Source organism: Mustela putorius, unplaced genomic scaffold (genome assembly GCF_011764305.1).
Source record: "Mustela putorius furo isolate JIRA1106 unplaced genomic scaffold, ASM1176430v1.1 tig00003834_pilon_pilon_pilon, whole genome shotgun sequence".
Taxonomy (NCBI): Eukaryota; Metazoa; Chordata; class Mammalia; order Carnivora; family Mustelidae; genus Mustela; species Mustela putorius.
In genome coordinates, this window is record NW_025421987.1 from 117,064,222 (window position 1) to 117,087,799 (window position 23,578).

General features: G+C 34.8%; 1 protein-coding gene and 1 non-coding gene across 2 annotated transcripts in view; both read right to left on the reverse strand.

Annotated features, from left to right (window-relative positions):
• Positions 1–23,578, reverse strand: part of ZNF385D (zinc finger protein 385D) — a 908,018-nt gene that overhangs the window by 652,417 nt on the left and 232,023 nt on the right. The window lies entirely within an intron of this gene.
• On the reverse strand, positions 6,686–6,795 carry LOC123394612. The gene has a single exon (XR_006609369.1). It is a non-coding gene; the product is annotated as a U6 spliceosomal RNA (small nuclear RNA).

The window sequence follows — 23,578 nt, forward strand, 5'->3', positions numbered from 1 at the left end:
ATAGATTTGTAGAAACTCTCAGCTAATATGCAACCTTAGGATGTTGCTCTTTCTAAAATGACTTTCTTGAAGGCCAAGAGAAGGAGAGGGGTGTGCTATGTTTTGTTAGCTACATTTTTGTCAGAGGACAAATGGGAAAATGTCCTGTTTCCTTAACCATTTATATTTTGAGGTTTACAGTATATAAGGTACACTAGTTTGGTCTATATAAAATAAGGTATACCAAATCTTACGTAACTGCTGAATGTAAAAACACAAATTGTACAACAAGGCCACTAGGATTCAAGTCCTGAGCAATTTACAATATAATAAATACTCAGCGATTAAAAGACGTGCTCTAATGCACATGCAAGCCAAATAGTTAAAGAGAAACATAATTTATTATTTAAAAATATAAGTAAGGTTTATTGGATTTCTAAAGAAATTTAAAAATACTTCAGAAGAAAATTTAAAACTTCTTTGCATGCTTTATATAGAAATATAAAGAGTCACCTTTTCTTTGTGACAGGTATAATTAACGTACCCGAAGCAATATTCCCTTACTTTAAAAACCGACTGGCAAGACTAGTTTTCAAAGAATATATTTTCTTTCTTTTAAAATCACCTAATAGAACAAAAGACCCCCCAAAAGAGTAACTTAGTACTTAAAAATATACATTTTTAAATATGAATTAGTTCCTCACCTACTTTTTTCTAATCCTGATTTTTTACATCTTGGGTAGAAACAAAGCAGGAATCCTAGGTACTTTTTCAATTTGCTAAACTTTCTGAGATTAAGATTAATTCCCTTTGTACCAATGGAGGAAAGCACTGTCATATAAAGTACAAAATACTTGTAACTCAGCCTGATGAATCTGAGAATTCCAGAGCCTCTCTGATAAGAATAGCAATAATTTACTGGTGGGCTATTCACTTTCTGGAGACAAGAATCAGATTAAGAACTAAAAGCGCGCGCGTCCACGCACACACACACGCGCGCACACACACACACACACACACACAGAACTAAAAGCACTGACCCAGGGGAACAAGAGGAGGGCAGCATATCAAGGAAAGAAAAACCACCTGTGTTGAACATGCATTTTGTCCCAACAATTACTATGTACTATCTCAGAGAAATATAGGGGCCCAAGTTGTTATTCACTTCCCAGTTTTACAGTTGAAACTAAGGCATAGAAATAGTAAATGCCTTAGAATGTGGGTGGCACTGGCAGTTAAGCCCCCAGTTCTTGGTTTTGGCTCAGGTTTTAATCTCAGGGTCGTGAAATTGAGCCCTATGACCAGCCCTGCCCTCAGCAAAATCTCCTTAGGATTCTCTCTTCCTCTCCACCAACTCTCTGTCCCTATCAAATAAATAAATAAATAAATCTTTAAAAAGAAAAGGTAAATAACTTCACAAAGGACATACAATTAGCCAACCCAATTTCAGATCTCTTTATCCCCAGAGCTGGTCCTCCCTGCCTTGTGGTATATTATTGCCTCTTAAACATATATAGATCAAAGACACTGAGTGCCTGCATTTCAACATTTATCCACAAACTCATGGTTAAATGACAGTCAATTTTACAGATAGCTAAAAAGCATCATCAGGTTGACAGCTTATTTAGAGTAACTGAAACATGAGAATACTATAATTCCCAGACAAAAAAAGACTTAGGTCGTGAAGGAAACTTGGAAAACACCCAAGCCTACCCTAGGAGATGGCTCTATTTTTGGTAATATGTTTAGCCCACAGTAATATGGGGTTTTGTTGTTGTTGTTGTTGTTTTGGGGGGGGGTCATTTTTATGTTCGGGTTTCATATTATGATTTTTCAACATGGTTTTTACTAGTTTTTTAAGTATTTTTTTAACTAAGCAAAATTATGTTTTCTTTTTTAATTCATTTTGGTTTGTTTTTACTAGTTTTTTATTATGAGTTTATATGTTTTGTACTTTTTATTCTTTGGGTTTCATTTTAAATTTTACTGTTTTTTTCCTCTTTGTTTTTCTCTCCATAGCCATTTTTCTTAGAGTCTAAAACTGACCAAATTTAAATTGGTGTTGGAAAACCAAATGAAACGAAAAAATTCAGTAGTTATGATGAAATTGTCAACAAAATGCATCTATAAATTAATTTAGTTGTATGCCCATTCATATGCAGATTTTAAATATATACAGTATAATACTGTAAATGTATTTTCTCTACAATTTTCTTCAATTCTTTTTTCTACCTTACTTTATTATAATACAGTATATAATACATATACCATACAAAATATATGTTAACTATGTTATTACGAAGGCTTCATGTCAACAGTAGGCTATTAGTAGTTAAGTTTTGGGAGTATCAAAATTTATACGGGATTTTTAACTGTGTAGGGGGTCCATGTTCCTAACCCACATGTTGTTCAGGAGTCAGCTGGACATACAAACACTTATTTGTTTAAATTCTCATTTAGGACATTTGTTTGATTCTGTAGCTATTCTTTCCATCCTTCTCTACTCTGTTCTTCAACCTGAGGAACTTATCAGGCAGGCCATCTCAGTGGGTGTCCTTACTTCCTGGCAGCCTTCAGCCAAAAGGGAGCCCCAGCAGGAGATGGGAGCAGGAAAGATGATGAATGAGGTCAGTGGGCTCAGGAACATTTAGTGTTTTATTTCCCAGTTCTCTCCCTGGGGATCACCTGGGTCTAACTGTGCCAAAAGGCACAAGTCTCAGAACAGCCTTCTACACAGGATTTTCCCTGCCCTGGGTTCCTAAAAGCTCTCTGCCCTCAACTCTGTCACGACGGGTGCTGGTAATCACTCACTATTAAATGTTTGCTCACTATTATCAGATTGCCCTTCTCACTGTCTGCCAGTTTGAATATGTCACCTGCTTTCTCTGGGGTTTTGAATGATGACAGTGATAATGATATTTATATGGATATGGAGAAATTCATTTAATGTAGCATGTGTTTTATGTATTCAGGTTAAAATAAAGATAAATACAAAGTAGAGTGAAACACATTTTCATATACCAAATCTCTATGGTTTCCAGAATGAGCAACTATACCTATTCCCTACGTACAGACCAGATCTATTTCTATCCATTTACATACACATACTGGCAGAGAATTTGTTCTTTTTGCTCTGTTTAGATCATACGATGCATATTCTTCTGTGACTTATCTTTAAATATTTCCCTAATGATAGATATTCAGATTTATTAAACTTTTATATTGTTACCCACAATGATATGATGGATATCCATATATATGATTAATAAGTTACTTTCTTAAAAAAATCTTATTCAGCATCATGCTTTTCTTCATTAAACAATTTCACTTAAAGTCATGATTATACACATGTGTATATATATGAAATCTAATCTATTAGAGAATTTTCTTTGAATATTAGCAACTATGACATACCTTCTTTAAAAGAGTAATATTACATTTTATTCTTTATATATATATTTTCCCTATTCCTCACAACCACCATGGAATACAGCTATCATTTGTGACCTAATGTTGAAACTACAGAGGCTAAGAAATTAAAAAGCCCTAATCTTGCAAACAGAACTTTATTTCAATGCAAGGCCCCCTGTTTTTAAACCCCTGCACTTTGAAACACACCATGCTCCCTCTCGTTGGTAGGCAAGATTCTTTATTTATGAAGGAAACTCAGTGTCTAGTAGGGAAGTTGCTCAGGAAGAATACTTTTTCTGAAATGCAATTTTAGGCTTCTTTTCTGGATATGTCCTCTTACTCCATGTAGAATCCCCAGATTTATGTCTAAAGCAAGGGATAGGACAAAAAGAACAAATAAATGCAATTTATAGGTTTTGAGTTTCAAAAACTAGCCTTGATCAGGTGAGGATAAGGCATCAGGAGTGAAAAATCCAGATATAAAGAGCACATTTAAAAGAATAAAGATTCAGTCCCTCTGCATTTAGACCAGGTACTTATAATGATCTAGAGTGTTAGCCTAAAAGTGGGGTTTAGAGGCTATTGTTTCCCCAGTAAGGAGTATTGTGTGTTAGTCACTGACCATACTGGCCACTAGGTCCAAGTCAATAGGAAAGCTGGAAGGAGATAAACCTCCAGATAGTTGGAGATCACAGAGAAGAGCACATTTTTCTCCAATAAATCAATAAAATCATCCTAGCCGGGGTAAACACTAGAGATTTGCTATGAATGTTGGAGCAAAAGAAATCCAGTGCTAGAAACATGTTCCTGAAGAGTTCGGCTATTCAGCAAAGGGAGAATGGAACAGTGACTGCAAGACAGATGGCCGTGACATGCACCCATGCCTGAAACAAAGCCAACTGTGGACTGCAATGAGCACAGTGAAAAAAGGTGCTTATGGAGCCCTGTGAGCATTCAAGGAAAGCACTAATTAGCCTGAGGAAGAATCATCTGGTTTACTAAAAGGAGGAGGAAAGATTCATTTTTATTTATAGGATTTGACCTAGCCTTTCTAAAATGTTTCATTTAAATAGAACAAACAGTAATATCTGAGAAATAGCTCCAGTTAGAGTTATTTTATTTACTATTACTTAAGAATGCTGAAAGTACTAAGCAGTCCACAGGAGTTCTCTATTAATATGATGAACTGTTATAAACCAAAAGGCTGTAACAATAGGTTAGACAAAATAAATTTTTTTGTATGCCTTTCCCTGCTGTCTTCAAGCTTGAGATTGAAATAAATCACACTGAGTACCTAAAATAAAATCTACATTGTCCCCATACTACATTATACTCTACTGACAGTGTGTTATAACATAATTTGCTTTTTTATGATGTAGATTTTATTGTCTCTCTCTACTTGTCAAATTATAAACTCCATAAAGGCAAAGATCTTTACCTGGCAAATAAAAGTTTTTCTATAATTTGTTGAATGAATGAATAACCAGATGACATAAAATATTTTATGACTACATTTAGATCATGTTGATTCTGACATTCTGGTTTTCCTGACACTTGAAGCCTAAAAATTTGCACAACATTGAAAAAATCTTCATAAAATAATTTAGATGAATAAAACACGAGACTACAAAACAGACCAAAATAATACATCTCAATGATAATATCATAAAATAAAATAAGAGGATCTGTAAGTCAGTTTATCTAGAATTTCTTATACATTGTGAAGTAATCACATTATGTGAAGATTTACTTCTCCGAAGCTTTTTGTTTATTTCCAGGAGACTACTTCATTTTTCACTATTAAAAGGGGATAAAACAGGAAAACAATAGAGAGAGCTTTTTGAAGAAGACATTTTGGGTAACCAAAAGACTCATCCTAACTATTAGTGATTCTGTATTTCAATTATGCTTAGTGAATTAAAATTGGGTAGTAAATATTCTTACCGGTATTTTGTAAATGCTTGTAATTAGAAAGGGACCAAACAACTTAGAACAAATATAACAATGTAGTTTAAGTGTTAGAATCAATGTTCAAAGAACTTTAAAAATAAGCAGTTGTTATTTTTGCCCACCCAAATCTACTTCCTTCCCTCTGGTAAGAGAACCTGTTTTCCTTGCAAAACCACCAGCCCCTACTCCATCACCATGCTAGACTGATTTCACTTCCAAGAGTGGGCATGTGACCCAAAACTGGCTTATCAGAGCAGGACATATTCTTTCTGGCAAAGGGGACTGACCATAACTCAGTCAGTTTAGTGAAAATTATCCTGAAGCTTTTCATATAATAACTAGGAAAGGGGTATGTTCACTGAACTTAGTGTTGGGAAAATGGAAACCTTGAGTTGCTGGTAAGAATGGTGTTATCAACACAGAGGAAAACTCACCTGAGATATGGAGATTGGTAAAGGGACTGTTTATGGTAATACTGCATGCTTTTATCTGTCAGGTCTCATTCTAAAAGCATCATGTCTATTAATATAATACTCAAAAAAAAGATGTCATTACTATACATGTTACAGAGCCAAGAAGATTGGAGCTGAAAGACCTTAGGTAATATGTGCAGAATCATAGCTAGTAAATAGTGGAACCTGGACATGCGAACAACAGAGACTATGCTCTTGAAACCACACACACCTTGTTCTTTCCACCTTCTACTTCTCATTAAATGAGTTAATATACTCATAGAGTATATTGGAGTTAATATACTCCCCTTTTAAGTCAGTTTTTTTCTGACATTGACAGTGAAAAGTTCTGAATAATAACAGCACTGTAATGAATGCAAACAGTAACAAGTATGCTGAGCTAACATAAAAGTTAACTAGATAATTTGGCCCACCCAACAAAAAATTAACATAAGATAGGCTATATGTGTGTAATATTAGCAAACTAATATTTACACTAGAACAAACTAGTTAGTCAAGTACTATTTTATTTTATTGTTTATTTTATTTTAAGATTTTATTTATTTATTAAACAGACAGAGATCACAAGTAGGCAGAGAGGCAGGCAGAGAGAGGGGTGGAGAAGCAGGCTCCCCGCCAAGCAGAGAGCCCGATGTGGGGCTCCATCCCAGGATCCTGGGATCATGACCTGAGCTGAAGGCAGAGGCTTTAACCCACTGAGCTACCCAGGCGCCCCATTATTGTTGTTTTTAAAATACAGAACACTCTGCGGCGCATCGGGCTCTCTGCTCGGCAGGGAGCCTGCTCCTCCTCCCCCGCCTGCCTCTCTACCTACCTGTGATCTCTCTCTCTCTCTCAAATAAATTAAAAAACATAAAAATAAAAATAAATAAATAAATACAGAACACTTCATGAATTTGCGTGTCATTTGTGCAGGGTCCATACTAATCTTCTCTATGTGTCCAATTTTAGTATATGTGCTGCCTTCTGCCAAAGCAAGTACTATTATCTGATGTTTAAAGAGGTGCATTTAAAATCCATTACAGGCCAAGAATGAAATCTTGCCATTGGCAACAACATGGATAGAGCCAGAAGGTGTAACGCTAAGTCAGTTAAGTCAGTTAGAGAAAGACATACCATGTGATTTCACTCACATGTGAGATATAAGAAACAAAACAAGGGGAAAAAAGAGAAATCAAAGAATAGACCTTAACTGCAGAGAACAACGTGATGGTTACCAAAAGGGAACTGTGTGCGAGACGGGTGAAAGAAGTGAAACGGATGAAGAGACATTGATATTGATGAGCAGTGAGTAATGTACAGACTCTTCGAATAATTATATTTTACACCTGAAACTAATTATAACACTCTATGTTAACTATATTGCAATTAATTTTTTAAAAAATTCTATTATAGGCCAAAGTACCTTTTTCGAGTATGTAGAAATTATATGTGATTTTCCCCACAAAAGTTCTGGAAAAGATTTTATTCTCAGTCCATGCAAGAGATTAACTAGTGTTTATTATCCTTTAAATCGCTATAATTCCTCATAAGGGCTTTAAACCTGTAATTTTTCAGGTACCTCCTTTCAGGAAATATTTTCTCCAGAGTGAGAGAGTCAGGGTAGACTCTTGAGATCCTACTCACCAAATCCCTAGCCCTCTATCTGCCATAGAATTCAGTGATAAAGGAGGCTTTTTCCTGTAATAACTAGGAAAAAGGAACTGTCTCTCACTGGGCTCAGAGTTGAGAAAATGGAAGCCTGGAGCTGCTGACAATGGGGGCTTCAGCAAAGGGGAAGGGTCACCGGACAGATGGGGATTAAAAAACAGTGTTCTGAAGCTGACACTGAGTAAATATTGCATTTCTGTGATAATTGTCTTATGACTATTTAATATAAAGATGTAGTTTGAATATATCTTATTCTTATTATTCAATTCCACTTTAGACTAAAGCTTCATGAGTAGAATTCCAATTGTATAAAATGTAGGTAACAATCTTAATATAAAGCCATATAATTTAAGGAAACTCAACTGAGTTAGAATTTGTGCTTTATAAATTTGTCTTCAGTCATGCATGATGGAGCTATCAAATCCAATTAGTACAAATTTACCAGACCTAAAAGAGCAGAGTCCAGAAACAGTGAAAATCTTTCATTTAAATGGATTCTATTTAAATAAAAGGTATTATTTCTGGTCTGTCATACCATGCTTTTAAACACTTAACTGTTTTGGTTAAAGAACATAACCATTTACTCAACCCTCCCCAGCTCCCTCTTTTAAAATGTAGACCGTATCTTCTATTATTTCTTGGAAACCCCTCAAAACTGCAGAAGCAGGGGATGACCATGATTAACCATATTTTTTTTATTTAAGATTATTTATTTATTTGTTTGTAAGAAAGAGAGAGAGAGAAAGAGTGAGAACAAGCAGGTAGAGAAGCAGAAAGAGAAGGCGGCTTCCCACTGAGCCAGGAGCCCCATGTGGGACTTGATCCCAGTACCCTAGGTTCATGAGCTGAAGATAGATGCTTAACTCACTGAGGTACCCAGGCATCCCTAAACATAACTTAAAAAAAAAAAATCCCTTTGGTAAAATATATGTGACTACATACCAAGAATTTATATATTTGAGTCAACAATTAAAACTAAATTTAGCTTCAGAAACAAACAAAAAAAGGAGCTGCTTTTGAAAATTAAGTGCATAAGGTTTACTAAGCTAAGCTGAAGCATGGACTCTTCCAGATGGTTTTGCAAAGTAAAATCTACATGGTGGTAGTTATACATAGTTTATCTAATGCATCTGTCTGAACTTTCTTTAGTCCAGCAATACGATTTATCGCTCTTTGAAATTATGAAATCAATGGGAAGTGATCATAAAACTTTACAAATTTATGGCTACTTTCCAAACTCTCTTTTCTAAGAACCATTAAATTGCTTCCTAAGGAAAAAGAAACAAAAGTTACAATTCAAGAGAGTAGATGACATGAACTCCAGAGAATCCCAACTTGGAACTAGCTTTCTATTTTTTGGGTCTCATGAATACACAAACTTCTGCTTCATATTGCTTTGGAGGCTGCAAAGAATTGTGAATTAGAAGGAAAAGGAGTCACACACCAGATTCTTTTACTCAAATGTGGCCCCAGGACTAGCAGCAATAGCATTGCCTGGGAGCTGGTTAGAAATGTTGCATCTCAAACCCTGCCCCAGACAGTCTGAGTACGAATCTGCATCTGCAATCCCCAGTAGATTTGTATGCAGGTCACAGTAGGAAGGGGTCTCTGAAGTATTTTTATAAGGACACTGTAAGTCCTAAAAGTCTTTGCCTATATACTTTCCAATCTTGACTCTTCTGCCAACTGATTATAGGTTTCATAAGGACTAACTATAATTATATCTAACACTTATTTTATTGCATGCTTGCACTAAGTACATTACATAAATTACTTTATTTCACGCTAAAATTATTCCTTCTGAGATCATTTATGACATAAGGCTGTGATTCTCATACTTGAGCCTACATCGAGAAGCATGTGAAGGGCTTTTTAAGAAACAGTGTGCTTAGCTGGCCACCAGAGTTTTTGAAGCAATAAATTTGGGGTAGGCCTTCAAGAACTAACTGGAAAGTACTCAGGTAATGCTGATTAAGACCACTAATACAAAAGTCCCAAATATAAGTATCTCTCAATTCGACTACCTGGGTCTACATCTCCAATGCAGACTCATTGTCAAAAAAAAATTGTGTAGTCCTAGGGATTCTCTCTGGGCCCCCTCCTTCTCACAGTTGCCACAGTTCATTTTGCCTCTTTTTTCAAGCCACCTGCAAAAGACAATGCACTTTCCCCACATCTCTTCCTCCTGACTGGCCCAAGTCTGAAATGTTTTTGGCTTTGATGTTATCAGTGCTAATTACTACAGAGTAATGGATAATTTTTCTGTGTAAAAAGCATTCCAGAAATCTCACAAATCCTCAGAGTTTATTCCTTTGACTTTTACTTCAGGTGTTAATGTGGAATTAACTTCCTATTAAATTCTTGGGGTCTTTATGTTCAAATAACTCAGATGTACTTCAAAGAAATGACTAATTAAAATTTGCATCTTTGTAAGAAAAAGAGATTGTTGAAATACTTCCACCTACATTCCTTCATTTGCTTCTGTCAAGAATCTCATTAAATTGTTAAGGTAAATAAAATAATGCTACAAAAAATTAGGAGGAACTGAAAGCAAATTAGCAGCTGAATAATAAGTCTCAGTTTCGGGAGATCCTCCTTTCAGAATAACCATACTTCCATCTTTTTCTACATGTTCAAACAGGGCCATAGTTTCAAAATTATGCAGTAATTGTTATATGTGTGTATATTACATACACCTTAGTTTTATTGTTTTATTCACATAAACATTTCTCAGTTGGAAAGAGTTATGTTCACATTAGATTTTACCTAAAGAAATCAAGTGTTACATACTTGGAATAACATCCCCAGAAACATAAAAGTAGGCAAAAAGTTTTTTGGGGGGGTTTAGATCAATAATTAGTAATGAGGGACGCCTGCGTGGCTCAGTGGGTTGGGTGGCTGCCTTTGGCTCAGGTCATGATCCCAGCGTCCTGGGATCAAGTTCCGCATCCGGCTCCTTGCTTGGCAGGGAGCCTGCTTCTCCCTCTGCCTCTACCTGCCACTCTGTCTGCCTGTGCTTGCTCTCGCTTCTCTCTCTATGACAAATAAATAAATAAAATCTTTAAAAAAAAAACAATTAGTAATGAAATTCGTGCTTATGTTTCTTCTCCCCTAGGTTCTGAAAGGAATTCTTTACATAGAAGTCATACCCATTGCTTTGAGTATTAAGTGGGAGATAAATATTTTTAATTTCTTCCTTCAGGCAACTAACCCAATAGTCTGCTAACACTTTAAACTAAAGAAGAATAAAGGCAGTGGTTAAAACATGACCTAACAAGCCTGCTGTGAACCCATATATTAGTTTTTACAATATATTTATATTAAGAAAGGAGAACTTACAACAAAATTTAAGTATAGCTACTGGAGGTTTTAACTAAATCTGAGCTACACTCATCTAAAAATATAGACCTATCCAATCATCTATAAAGCATGTGTGGGGTGGATCCCTCAGGAGATGATGTGTCTGAACATTGAGCCTCCTGGGAAGGCTTATCTCACAGGGAACTAAAAATCAACCATCTGGGGAGCATTGAAGACAAAGAGTGATTCCCAATTTATGTCTATTTAGATATTACTAAATAATTCAGTTATAGTTATTTTTAGCACTTTTATCTTTTAACTTTTACTAAATTTATTTTTTTATTTTTTTTATTTTTTTAAAGATTTTATTTATTTATTTGACAGAGAGAGATCACAAGTAGGCAGAGAGGCAGGCAGGGAGAGAGGAGGAAGCAGGCTCCCTGCTGAGCAGAGAGCCCGATGTGGGACTCGATCCCAGGACCCTGAGATCATGACCGGAGCCGAAGGCAGCGGCTTAACCCACTGAGCCACCCAGGCGCCCTAACTTTTACTAAATTTAAAAATGATGACCCACCACTATTATGGTAAGCTATGAAGAATTCTCTTTAGCATTTCTTGTAAGGCAGGTCTAGTGGTGATGAACTCCCCCAGCTTTTATTTGTCTTTATCTTTCCTTCACTTTTGAAGGACATGCTTGCCTGGTATAGCCGCTTGGTTGGCAGGTTTTTTTCCTCTCAGTACTTGGACTATACATCTCCCTCTCTGGACTTTAAGGATTCTGCTGAAATATCCATTATGATCATATGGAAGCTTCCTTGTACACAACAAGTGACTTTTCTCTTGCTGCTTTCAAAATTCTCTCTTTAACTTTTGTCAATTTGATTATAATGTGTCTCCATGTGGGTTTCTTTGGATCCATCCACCCTATAATCTAGGAGTTCCACTTCTGAGTATATAACCGAAAGAAAAGAAATCAGTATCCAAAGAGATATGTACACTCCTATGTTCATTGAAGCATCATTCAAGATAGCCAAGATATGAAAACAACCTTAGTATCTATAGACAGAGGAATTAATAAGGAAAATGTGGTGTCTGTGTATGTGTTTGGATTACATATACAATGGAATGTTATACATGTCGATATAAATATAGAATGGAATATTATTCAGCCTTAAAAAACAAGGAAGTTCTGCTATTTCAGACAACATGGATGAACCTCGAGGCGACTATGTTAAATTAAGTAAGTCAGACATACAAATACAGTTGACCCTTAAACAACATAAGGTTTAGCGGCACTAGTCCCCTGTGCAATCAAAAATCTATATGTAGCTTTTGACTTTCCCAAAACTTAACAACTAATAGCCTAGTGTTGCCTTACTATAACATAAACTGTTGGTTAACATATGCTTTATATGTTATATTTATTATATACAGTATTCTTACAATAAAGTAAGCTAGAGAAAGGGAAATGTTATTAGGAAAATCATAAGGAAGAGAAAATATATTTATAGCACTGTAGTATAAAAAAATCCACATATAAGTAGACCTTCATGGATCAAACCATGTTGGTGAAGGGGTGACTACACCACAAATCTCCGGAGACAGAATTAAGATGGCAGAGGAGCAGGGATACTCTAGGTTGCCTCATCCCTTGAACACAACTATATAAACACCAAATCATCTGGACACCCAAGAAATCAATCTGAGAACTGAGAGAGCAAAACGGCACAACTAGAGATAGAAAAAAACATACCATATGGGAAATGTAGCAGAGTTACAAATGAATAGCTAAATATGCTAAGTATAGTAGCTCTCTCTGTGTATTGATTCAAATGTTCCTCTTTGGATAATTCAGTCACTTTCAGTTTTAAAATTGCCTTTCAGTTTAATCTCTATTTCCTCTGTTCCTGTCCAAGAAGATTTTGGTATTGGAGCAAGTCTTACGTGAACAAATTTGGAGTAAGGGTGATCTCTGGCACCATAATGATGGTTTTTTGAAATCTGCTGGTGGATGTCAATGGGGTGCAGCAAGTTGGGCACCCATCTTAGGGTGTTCTACCATTTACATGGCTATTATAACCAAAACTCATTTCATTTCTATCTAGATGAGGAATAAGAATATCTGCCTGGCTAACCTAACCTTATATTGATTCATGTTAATGCTACAAACCACTTTGAGTCTCTGCTACATCATCAAACGAAGACCAAGTCTAGGATGTGGGCCATTCCTTGCCTCTTTCCATGACAGACCCCATAGCAACTCAGTTATGTATGATTTCACCATGTGGAGACATAAGGAAATACCAGAGTTTCTCCTTCCATCAGAAAACTAAGCAAAGCTCTACTGTGCAACCTAAGCCCTCCTTTTCTTGTCTCTTTATTTGGCACAAACTCACCAAAGTAGAACTATTCTGGAGTGAGTTCTAATACTTCTTTAAGCCTTGATGTTTCTTTAAGATCCCTAATATATCCTACCTCTCTGGGACTTTTTGTTTCACTTCCAGTTTTCCCCTATACTACAACCCCCCTTCTTTAATTTTAATACTTCCCTGAATCACATATGGTAAACAAATATCTGGTACTGTTCATAATAACAAATAACTCAGAAATATTTTAGATAACTCTATTCTCTCATTTTATTTATTAAATTTTAAGCTCCTTCAACTGCTGGATGACTAAGGCTACAACTCCAAAGGAAACAAAGAGCACTCCTCTTCCGGTGATGTTAAAAGAAATATGTTATTTGTTTGTTTTTTGAGTGTGCTGTTTGGTTTATACAATTTTATTGTAATTGAATCTCAGAGAAATTATGTTATAGCATATGATATTTGGTGGTGGGATTTTATATAAGTTAATAAAGGCAGTCATTAAATAGTTTATCAAGGAAAAGACATTTGTAAGCATCATAAAATTAATAAGTCAGTATGTGATGGCAAAGACAGTATCTTTGATAGTTTGGTTAAAGAAATTATTTCAGGATCATACACATTGAATGTAGGGATCTTCACTTTGATTTTTAAAATTTCGACCTCAGAAGTATAATTAAAAAGGATCCCATGGGCGCCTGGGTGGCTCAGTGGGTTAAGCCGCTGCCTTCGGCTCAGGTCATGATCTCAGGGTCCTGGGATCGAGTCCCGCATCGGGCTCTCTGCTCAGCAGGGAGCCTGCTTCCTCCTCTCTCTCTCTCTGCCTGCCTCTCTGCCTACTTGTGATCTCTCTCTGTCAAATAAATAAATAAAATCTTAAAAAAAAAAAAAGGATCCTGATGCTTATAATAGTGAGAATATTGTACATTATTAAGATGTTCCATGAACTAAAGAAATTTCTTAAGGAAATTTTATTTAAGAAGGAAAAATATTTTATGAAAGTAGGAATAAAATCCTGATAGCATGAATTACAAACATCATTAACACTTTCATTAGTCATGTTAGCAAACAGGGTCCTTGAATACTTGAGTAAATAAAATGTGTCTGACAGGATTATAATAATTTAATATTTATTGAGTACCTATAAGATGTGTTAGGTTGTTCTGACACCATTGTAATTTATTATCTCAAAATATGACTTCTTGATGAAAAGATTTAAATAATGAAAACATTTCCACTACATGTAAAATTGTGATTTTTCAGCATTCAAAAAATGCATTTTGAGGTTAGTAACTGAGTATAATTCTAAACCTCTTTTTGTCTTGATAAAAAATGATGTTAGCAGAGGTTCCTCCATGTTTGTTGAAATAAAATAAAAGTAATATAGTTTGTTATTAAGATGCTTTAATTTGGATTTCTTTTACATTTAATAATGGATGAATTAAACATAAAGAAAGTTACCAGTATTCAAAAAAGCATTCACTTAGCCCAGGGTAAAAATCAATTTATAAAGTATAAGCCTTGGATTTTAGATGGGAGATGAAATGAAAAGAAAAAAAACTAAGACCTCTTATCTCAGTAAATCTCTCACACACAAGAACGTACTGGATCTAGGGACTCTAGCACATATGTGGCTGGTTAAGGTAAAAAGTAAAAGAGACATGACAGAACACTTGTCTTCAACAAATATTGATAATTATACAGTAAGTATTTTTTAGGTAAAAATGTAAATGTATTTCTAGGAGAAAAAATGACCACCATATGAAGATGACATTCTCAACAAGTGAAGATATAAAAAGAAAAAATAAAAACATATAAAATATTGCCAAAAGAGGTAATTTGCAATAAAGTATATACACTTGGATGCTTTTTTATGATTAAGTTGTAAAATTTCATGGTCAGTATGCCAAACAAAAGAGCAAGACCAGATGCAAACTGTGGTGTACATAACCCTGCTGCTCCCGCACAGATGGATTATATGTTCCTCAAATTACCTACAGTGTTCAGGGCCCACTCACAACCACCAGAGCTAGATATATAGAGGGAGAGAGCCATTTGGTTTGAAGACTTGTAGATCTATGAGAGTCCCTGAAACGTGGCTGAAAACATAACAAGAAAACACTTTGATTAGTCTCTTGGGTTTGCAATTCATCTTTCCCCAGCACATGTTAAAATAAAAACAGATGGTCACTAAAATGCCTCTATAGGAGAACTTTTGCTGCTGAATGAAGTATGCAAATTAGGCCATGACCATCTTATTGCTTTTTCTCTTCCATTCCCTCTTATTGATTTTCTATTTCTTCTAACTAAATGGTGCTGGAGAATCCCAATTAAAGGACCTTGGAATGTATATCCAGGGAATGTGAATTTTTTTTTTTTTTTTTTTAATTTTTTATTTTTTATAAACATATATTTTTATCCCCAGGGGTACAGGTCTGTGAATCACCAGGTTTACACACTTCACAGCACTCACCAAATCACATACCCTCCCCAATGTCCATAATCCCCCCCCCTTCTCCCAAACCCCCTCCCCCCGGCAACCCTCAGTTTGTTGTGAGATTAAGAGTCACTTATGGTTTGTCTCCCTCCCAATCCCATCTTGTTTCATTTATTCTTCTACCCACTTAAGCCTCCATGTTGCATCACCACTTCCTCATATCAGGGAGATCATATGATAGTTGTCTTTCTCTGCTTGACTTATTTCGCTAAGCATGATACGCTCTAGTTCCATCCATGTTGTTGCAAATGGCAAGATTTCATTTCTTTTGATGGCTGCATAGTATTCCATTGTGTATATATACCACATCTTCTTGATCCATTCATCTGTTGATGGACATCTAGGTTCTTTCCATAGTTTGGCTATTGTGGACATTGCTGCTATAAACATTCGGGTGCATGTGTCCCTTTGGATCACTACATTTGTATCTTTAGGGTAAATACCCAATAGTGCAATTGCTGGGTCATAGGGCAGTTCTATTTTCAACATTTTGAGGAACCTCCATGCTGTTTTCCAGAGTGGCTGCACCAGCTTGCATTCCCACCAACAGTGTAGGAGGGAATGTGAATTTTTAAGGAAACACTCAGGGTGATTCTGAATCAGAATCACCAACAGACCAACAGAGAAACACTGTCTTAACCTTTCAAAATCTGGTTTGGCTTCTTCCACTTCACTGAAATAATTTCTCAAAGAAGCCTGCCATTTTATAATTTTCAGATCTCCAATAGGGGTTGCCTTTCTCAACCTCTCTGAATAAAGCCTTCAGGACCCAGTGGTTAACCACATTCTTTTTCTAAAATTCTCTCCTCCTTTGCTTTCCAAACCCTGGAGCAAGCATAGCTGTTCTCCAGGCTTGAGAGGTGATATACCATCGTGGATATCAGTATAGATTCTGGAGCCAGCTCACCAGGAATCAGGGTCTGACTCCACCTCTCTCTAGCTAAAAGACCTTGGGCAAATTACCTTCTTTGTCTCATTTTACTGGTCTACATAATGGACACAAATAAACTAGAGTAACTTGCAGAAATATGATTTAATAATATACATTTGATAACATACATAGCACAAAGCAAATTCACAATGAATATTACTCATTTTTTACATTTCTGACACCATTAACTTCTTAAGATACCCTTTCACTTCCTCCTCTACAACAAGAATTAAATTTTAAGGATGCTTTTCCTCTTCTTTATTTTGACTATTTCATAACTCCCTCAGCAATAGTTCTTCTATCAATGAGCTAAAACTCCATTCAGTAGCACAAACTGAATGAGCAATTAGTCAAATTATCACCTTTGTTACTTACCCTCCAATCAGATTCTCCTCTGTTCAGTCTTAACATTCAACCACACTGTTCTAAACTAATGTAATAATAGTCACACAGCATACAAATAGGGCTCTAATCTAGAACCTTGTTAATTCTTCATTCAAGCTGTATTCACTGTTTTATTTCTCCTGGTAGTTACATATATATTGCATGAATTTTCTTTGTTAGAAGATTTGAATTGAGAAATGAATTATTGTCAGAATTACTACTGCATATACATGTTTAATAGATCTTAAAGAAGTTAAATACTCTTAAATTAATTCTCTTTTTATTTCTCTCCTTTTGAAACCATACTCATACCTTTAAGTCATTGATTAATTCATACAACCCTCTATACTTGTGTACTTCTATTTAGCCATTGAAATAAAATCTTAAAGGAAAATTATATGTGTTTTTCATCACATATTCTCTCCAAAGTAAAATCTTAAACTGAAATTTACATTCATTTCTTCTCTCCTCTAAAGACTGGCAAACCTTAAGTGAATAGTAAATATGTCTCGCTCCTATCTTTGATTTCAACATTGTACCTGATACAAGTGGTTGGAAATATATAATGTCTTTTGCCTTTCTACCTGTGTGCAGAGTATCAGCCTCAACTTGGATAGTCTTGACACCCATTTAAGTTCTCCAAGAAGAATCTAACTGCATATAAAATGTCAGTAAACAGGGGCGCCTGGGTGGCTCAGTGGGTTAAAGCCTCTGCCTTCGGCTCAGGTCATGATCCCAGGGTTCTGGGATCGAGCCCTGCATCGGGCTCTCTGCTCTGCGGGGAGCCTGCTTCCTCCCCTCTCTCTCTGCCTGCCTCTCTGCCTACTTGTGATTTCTCTCTCTCTGTCAAGTAAATAAAATCTTTAAAAAAAAAATGTCAGTAAACATTTTACTTTAAAAATGTATTTTCACATTTTTACACGTTTACCTTACATTTCCATTTATATGTTTATATTAAACATTTTACTTTAAAATCTTTACTGAAGATTCCATAAGTGACATCTAAGAAAGAATTACAGCACACATTATAAAGTTAACAAATTAAAATTTCAGACTAGATAAGTCTGGCTCCTCCTTTCCCTTGTCCCTCATCCCAAGAAGACCTTCACTTTCCAACCTGTTTGGCTCATAGTCCCCAGACTCATTTGCTCTTCACTTGCCTATAATTAGGTTGCAGGTAGGTTATATCCCATCTCTAACTGCAAACCAACATAACTAAATTCATCACAATGTTCATCAAACACTGAGCTGCATCTTTAAGGCTATTTCAGATTAATCTTTGAGGTATTCTCAAGTTTTGTTGGAAATTCAAACTGTAGAGTTTTGTTTTTTTGTTCCCCCCCACCCTACCACTATGGGTTTCCATATTTGTGTTTAGATTCAGGGTTTTACCTCATTCTCATCACATTTTGTTATATCTTCCAGAAAATCCTATTTTACTCTTCACTGCGCATGCGGTTATGGATTTATTTACTTTTGTTCTCAACTTTCTTATGTCACATCATTGCGAATTTGGAAATAATAAGAGCAAATAGATGTATCTAGGTTGCTATTTTTGAAAATTTAGTTTCTTACATCTTATTCAAAGACTTAAAATCAATAATTTGGAGGTCTATTTAATGAATTAATCTAAAGTACCAACTTAAAAACACACACACATACACATATGCTCATACTACTGTTTTGTGTTTCTGAGAAACAAGCACAAAATGATGAAGCATGCCATGCCTGGGGCGAAGCTGTAGAAACTTCCCAATGCCAGTGTAAGTAGGGTTGGCCTCTACATGCAAACTAATCTGTTTAGGAAAGGGGAATTCATACATAAAAGCATCCCATTTCCATTACCTACTAGCATCGTTACCATGGGCAAATTACTTTTAGGGGAAACATAAAGGAAATAGAAAAATAATGAAAAATAGGTGTACTTTCAAAAATAGAAAAGTGAAAGTGATTATATTCCTAAGCCTAGAGAATAGAAACACTAGAACTGGAAGATATTATTGTGGAAGTAGTTAGTGACCGAAAGGGGCAAAAGGTGAGGAAACGAGAGTTTGACCTGAGCTAAACAGATTTGAAGTTCCAATGCACAAATGAATTATTTTGCACCCTCAGTTTATGATACTGCTGCTGGAAGTTTCCAATTCTTCAAACCTTCCCCAAATAGACACACACACATACAGATAGAAAATTACCAAAGAAAATTCTTACATCCCAAATACCTTCTATTCTCAAACTAAATAACATGCATTTAACTCATTCTATTTTTTTTTTTTTTAAGGCTTCTCTTAGTGGCCGGTTCACCTCATTTTTTTTTTTCACCTCATTTCTCATCAATAACAACAATCATGAAGAACCAGAGTACACTTCTTTTCGGGCACAGCTGCCTACTGAGGTGATCTCCAGACAGGGGTCATGCTGGATTATCAGCTTCAGATTATAAAATGTCAGATTATAAAAAAAAAAAGAGAGAGAGATATACACTGGAAAAGAAATCTCTGTGTTGACAAAGATGCCACTCTTCAATGAAATTAATGTTAAGTCCAAGTGCAGCAAGTAGCTAGTGGCTAGAATTTCACCTGTTTGAAATGATCAATGTGTTTTCCTTTTATGGAGAAGAAACAAATTTGATAACCAAAGCCGAAAACCTACTCAAAATTTGAACATGACAAAACTAGCATTTGTCATTTTATCCCATATTTTTATCCTTCAGTGGTAAAAAAGAAACTTGGATCATTCAAACAAGAACAAAATTTCTTATTACATAATGTTGGACAATTTAATATCAGCATTTTTTCCTTGTCTCCCCTAGGCTGAAACTTCTAAACGATATAGTCAAGAAGAGAGAAGCTTGAGAAAAGGCAAAATTCCTTATTGTCATGTCACATTATGTCACATACTCATATAGAAAAGATATTATTAAGAAAGCAGTTATCATTACTTAATAAAATGACTCCAAAAGGCATCACTATTGATCTATAACTAAACTAGTAAGTTCCAACTAGTCTACTGACATTCTACAAAAGCACAAATAGTCTTTGGAAATCAAAAGGTAAAACTAATTTTTATATAAATGAAGAATATATTATAAAATCAGGGCCTAAAGTAATAAAAAGTTCTATGAAGCTATTTTGAATTTTTATTAACTACCAATGTTGCAAGAGAAGGCACCTCTTATAAATTGAAAATCCACTGACACCTTAAACCTCATTTGGGACAATCAATGGAAAAGAGAAAAGAAAATATATCAGTGAGAGCTCAAAAGGAAAATTTTATTTAGATTTTCTGTTAAATAAAAGAAAATTTAATGCTAAGAGGATAGATAAGGGCGGCAATATTCTAGATTTATGTGCTACAAAACAATGGGCACTGAAACTCTAGAATACTGTAAGATAAAACTGAATTATTTGATAGCAGTTTCAACCCAATAAAAATGGAACACCAGGCTTAATAAAATAACTCAAATATGACAAAGGTATTATGAATAAAATAAAATTGTCACAATAGGTCAACTTGTTACTCAGTCCTTTAACAAGCTTTCACAACAGCTTAACCATGGTGAGGGAGCTCATGAAATTGAACTAAATTAGTTGGTCACAGAAACTTTAAATCATCTGAAAGTTTTACCCTTTGTTACATGTATTCCAAAATGCTCTTATGACTCAAAGGAGCATGTTTATGCTAATTTTCAAAGTTCAATTTTTAGATAAAAATATATCTATATACTCTAGTATACTAGTATACTATATATACTATATATATATATATATATATATACACTAGTATATATCTGGTATACTTCATTTTAATACTCGATTTTATACTTCTTCAAAATCTTATAAAATCGCTGTATATACAATAATATAAAATATATATATTATAAAACATATAATATATATAATATAAAATATATTACATAATTAGAATATAAAATGACAAATGTGAGCAAAATATCAATATTTAGCCAGAAATCATAACTCCATTATTAATTTCTTTAGGGTAATTTAAAAATACGCATTCATAAAAAGATAGTGATATGCAAACACTATTATATAATCATTCTTGTAATACTGTACATCCAATATTGCTTACTCACATTTATTTGCATATGTGAAAGAACTGTGACAATTTAGATGAAGTTACCTTTGCAGGACTCTTAGCGATTTTTATATTACTTTTGTACATTTATGAATAGTCCAGATGGGACAATATTATTTTTATCATCAGAAAAATAATTATTATTTACAGAATTAATTTCTAAGTAAATACAAAATTAAAGATTTTTTCCAAAGAGTTTGTACTGGAATTTCTTTAGTTTATAGTTTTTATGAGAGGGTGAGGCATGGAAACTCCAGAGTATGATAAAGTCCACACACTTAAGCAACTTTTAACTACAGAATACCCTTTTGCCACTTCTGTATCTTCTCACTTTAAAAAATGTGCAACAAAAAGAACTGTATTTCTGAAATAACAGTGATAAATTCTCAAAGACCTATTTACATGACTATTCTCTATAAAACATTTTCAGAAGTTAGATTTGGTAAAGAGAATTTAAGGAAACATCAGATTTGTTGTAATAATGTAAAGTAAGTAGTTTTAAAAAGATCATAACTCAACAACATAAGAATACGTCCAAATACATGACATAAACTTGTGACACTAGAATTTAAGTGTACTAGGGAACTTGGTATGTTGTTGATAATAAAGACATAGGCAACTTTATGGATAGAGTTATTTGGCAAATGTCTTAGTCCCTTTGATTCTTAACTATCTCATATAAAATAGAACAATATATGCTCTTCAGAGTTGTTGACTGGGATTTAATAGATGATATCTAGAACACACCTGGAACAATAAATACTAGCTCACTTTTTGCTCTCTTTGCATTTTTTTATGACAACGGTTATATTCAGGCATCAAATAGACAATGCACATGGGGAAAGTATTAAATTTTGTTGCTTTTACACAATGAAGCATACTATGCATGTTACTTTTTAAGATACAGCAAGCATTGGTGGTATCTTAGATAGATTTCCAGGAAGTAGATGCAGATAAGTGTGGGTGCGTGGTGAATGAGGGATCTATACCTGTGAGGCATGAGGAAAGCAGGACTGGGCCAGGGATGAGGTGAGGCTCTGATAGCACTGCGACAGTAGCATCTGCAAATCTGAAGCTGGAATGGCCTCTTAGCGTTGTCTACCCACTTTTGAAGCAAAGAGCTGGGATTTTTGCAGCCTGCCCCCAACAAGGGAACAAGTTCAGGAAATGTAGCTTCCTTTGGCTGAGGGCATGCTTCAACTCAGCAGGAGGGACACTGGAAACTCAGGACAGCATTAACCCAAGATTGGAGCACACACATTCCATATAATGACTTCTATAAAAAGTGCTGGATGGGGTCTATTAATTAATTAGTACACATAGTACATTTTTTCCCTGTGATCTTCAGATGATCATTTTCTCTAATAAATGAGATGACATGAGAAATGCCTTATTTTGCTCAGAAATACAGAAACTAAATTTTAGATGTGGTGATTGAGTATCTGGTTCACTCCTGTTCTTTGCAGTGTGTGTTAGGATATGCTTTAAGGCATGTAATTATACAATACTCTTCATTAAAGACAGAAATGATAGTATGTTTTGCTCCATTTAGATAATTCCAAATTAATAATAATAATAATAATAATAATTAGTTCCATGTCTATTATTTATTTTATTTGCATCCTTAAAAATAAATCAATTAGGTACAAGGTTGGATGAATTCAGGTAAACATATCTATTGGCATATTGCTTTCTTGACACTACTACATTTAATTATTCACCATTTGAAATCTAGATTGAAGTGAAGATTTTCTTAAATGGAAGCAGATTATAGCAGTCCATTTTGCAAGTATACACATTCAAGAAGAAGACTAAAATAATTTCCATATCTTTCTCTAAATAAAAATGATAATGTTCTCAACAAAGAATTTATAGGATCCTTTATTCTTAGGAATTCCATTTTTAGCTTGGTTTCTCTGTGATAAAGGAATTACCATTAATAGATATATACGGTTTGGAATTAGGCTCCTTTGTTACTCTGAACAGGTCTAAAAAAGCACACTTTTAGAGTGGGGAGATGAAGGAATATGTATAAGAAATAATATGTTTCTATATAAATGTAAGGTACTAACTCAGTTGTGAGGTTGATTGCCCATAGCTAGATCCCCTTCGAGATACAGGTGATCACTCCTATGAAGTATCATCCCAAGTCAAACTAATTATGACCCAAACCAGGTGTTATTAATTTGTGGCTGTTTTTAATGACTTTTACTAGAAAGAGCCTTGGGGAAAAAATATGAATAGAAAATGTAGCAATAAATTTTGTTAAGCACCATATTGATCAAGGCATTGTTGGAAATATGATAGTATTTTTTTAGGTTCTATGAAAATGATTTCTCTCTTTGAGTAAAGAAAGGCACACTTTTTGCAGAATATTCATTCTGAGGAGGCAGTAGACTTCAGAAGAGCAGGTATGTAAATGAATAAGATCTGAGTTTGATTGCTAGTTTTACCATTTAATAGTGGTGTGACCTTCATCACACTATTTAATCGATGTTATCCTCAATTTCCACATTTATAAGAAGAAGATAATGGCAACATC